Genomic DNA, 3117 nt, shown 5'->3' on the forward strand with positions numbered 1-3117 from the left:
TGTTTCCAAAGACCAGCTAATCGAAGTCCTAAGAACACTCTGCACCACACCCACCAGACACACCAGGGGACGGCCTGAGTGCAATAGGGTCGCCCACTTGGGGGGTTGGTTAAGGGAAGGTCAGGAGTGTTAGTAGCAGTTCAGTTGAAGTTGGAGGTGAAAGTGAGAGGAGGTCAGGAGCTGGGCTCCTTGAAGTTACTATTTAGCAGACGTTGGTCTGGACCTGGTAGGAGCTGGACCCCCGGTCGCAGGGGATCGTGACAAGGGGCACAGCATTGTCGTGGAGGACAGCCGGCAGCCTTGTACGATCACCGGGCTGGGGCCAGGGCACGACGGGGTACGTGGACCCTAGGTCAGGGAGTAGCTTCAGACAACCTGACAATTTACCCGACGAGAACGGAGCCTTCAAGATCCGCTCTCCACCCGCTGCAAAATCGGGGAACTAGTGCTATGAGAGGGAGAGGACTTTCCACAAATACGGTCCAAGAAGTCCCAAGCGTGAACCCTGAGACCAAGCTCCCTCAGTTAGCCATACTGGGGAGCGGGACCCGACTAGTTTCAGGCTACAGGGACAAACCAGTGAGAAACAAAGTGCCAAGGGAAAGGTCACAGATCAACAGGCAACTCCAACGGCAACAGGACACAGGCATGCTCCCCCTCAGCAGCAGCGGTGTCCAGAACTTTGGTTTATTACAGTTGTCAGTGTCAGCGTTATTGGACTGAGTGAGTACGCAAGTGACCCTTACCTCCCCAACGGCACCTCCCTGTCACCATCTCCAAGTCCCGGGGCATTCCCCCTACCCGTGGAGGGGTTAAACACATGGCTGCCCACTCCATCGCCACCGGGTACTCCCAGCTGCAGTGGTGGTACTTTACCTTACCACACACCACAGATGGCGTCACAAACTATTCCATATAACACTACCCCCTGTAAATACTCCACCTTCATTCGAGTGGCCGCACGAGCCCTGGGTCCGGAGACCCCTCGAGCCACCACGGATCTGGATCCGAGCAGCCCAGCTGCTGGCACGGGGGCGGTACATAATCATACGAAAATACATAGTATATAAAAAATATATGTTTACCATAAAATAATAATTGAAGAAATAGGTAAATCTCTGAGGTTGACAAGTTAGTATCATAAGAGGAAAGATAATACCATAATAAATAAAAAATAAATTGCCGGCCAAGTAAAAATATAGAAGCTATTTATAGTAAAATTACCAGCTGGATAGGGAGTGCTGAGATACATAAATCTGTAACCGACATCTCGAATTTGAGAAAAAAACCAAACATTTTTAGACTATCTCCAAAAATGACATATATTGCTTAATCATGTATTAAACCCCTGTGCAATCAAACCCATGTCTGGCACAATGGAGACACTGTACATTTCATCCACAAGAATGCAATAATACACATTCTTTCACACAGGATGAGGTGGGAGAGAAAATAATCTTCACGACATGAATGAAGAATATTTGTGGAGAGATTCCTTCTTACAGAATGGGGTGGGAGGGAAATTCCTGCATTACCATTTCTTCAAGGACTAAAAATTGACTACTAAACATATCTATCAACAGGGAAGCGGAATTTCTATATCCTTGAAGCAAAATATATGAGTGGCATAATTGTTCAACAAACTGGGTAATGTATCCTTTTATAAAACCTTGTGCCAAACATGAAGATTGTCGCGTGCCAAGAACTAACATTTAACCATCTCGAGTGTGGGCTTAGCTGCTGGTATTTTGCTTATGGCATTATGGCATATATTAGTGGGTAGATGATAAGATCAAAAGTATTTTCATTCTGAATAATCAGTAAACGAGAGATTGAGTTATGGGATTGTGGCCTCTAATGTTTAACTTGCAATGGATCACAAATCAGGATTCATTCTCCATTTGTATCTATTAATAATCATTATGAAATAGCTAAATGTTGCATTTGCACTGGAAATCTGCAACAAACCTGCTATGTCTAGATTGTGTTCAATTATCAATGTGGATACAGTATTCTCTAGAAAGCAGATGTGATGCTTAGCCACTACTTACGGGAAGTATGGACGGAGGAGTAGTCAGGAAAGCTCTGGTAACGGGAGGACACGTATGAGCACAAGGAGTAAACAGGCATGTAATCAGGTCAATATCCGAGGGTTCGAACTCCAGGAGAGCATGTAATAAGTTCAGGGAGCAAGCAGTGATGTGGTCAGGTAACGGTCCGAGGTCAAAAAGCAAGAGGTCACGACAGGAATAGGGAGCCGGCAGAGAGGAGTCAAATAACAGTCTGGGGTCAGAAAACAAAGATCAGAACACTAGCAGAGACACAAGCCAACAGCACAACTGCAGAACCAAAGAATACAACTGGCAAGGTTCTGGGTGAGCATGCTCAGAAAAGGTGCCTGAGCAACTACCAGGAAGGTGGAACACCTGAGTAATCAGCAGTGCACCAACATGGATTCCTGCACTGTCAATCAAACTGCTAGCTCAGTAACTCAGGAAAGTGCAGCAGAACATCTTCAAAGGCAAGATGTTCTGCACAGAGGAATCATGTCACTGCCAGGTCTGTAATCCAGAAAAATGCAGCAGAGCATCTTCAAGTCTGCAACATGCTCTGCACAGAGAAATCGTGACAGCAGAAGCAGCTACAAACGTTTTTCTGAATTTTCCTCCCAAGAGCCTATGCACAGCTATAAAAGGATTTTTCTGCAGTTGGTGAGTTATCAACTATTTACAGGACAGTCTACAAGCAAAACTAAAGAAAGTTTGCTAGGTTTGTCCCCTTACCCCTTCAATTAATCCCTTCCTTTGTGGCCAGTTTCTCTTATGTTGCCTTTGTTTTTTTCATTGTCAACTTCCAAGAATCATAACTTGTATTTTGCAGTCAGCATAGAAGTATCAAATCATAAATACACAACGCATAGAAAAATACTTAGCTGAAAATATAAAAACGGGTGATTCCAGGTCCCACCAGGCTTTAAATAGTTAACATGAGGCATCAAATCTTTAGCAATATTTTGTTATATACAGTACTTCCAGTGATGTAATGGTGTAGGGAAAGCCAAAGGAAGCTCTAAGGCTATGTGCGCACTTTGCATTTTTTCATGCGTTTCCGCAGCGT

This window comes from Anomaloglossus baeobatrachus, chromosome 9, assembly GCF_048569485.1.
Source record: "Anomaloglossus baeobatrachus isolate aAnoBae1 chromosome 9, aAnoBae1.hap1, whole genome shotgun sequence".
Lineage (NCBI taxonomy): Eukaryota > Metazoa > Chordata > Amphibia > Anura > Aromobatidae > Anomaloglossus > Anomaloglossus baeobatrachus.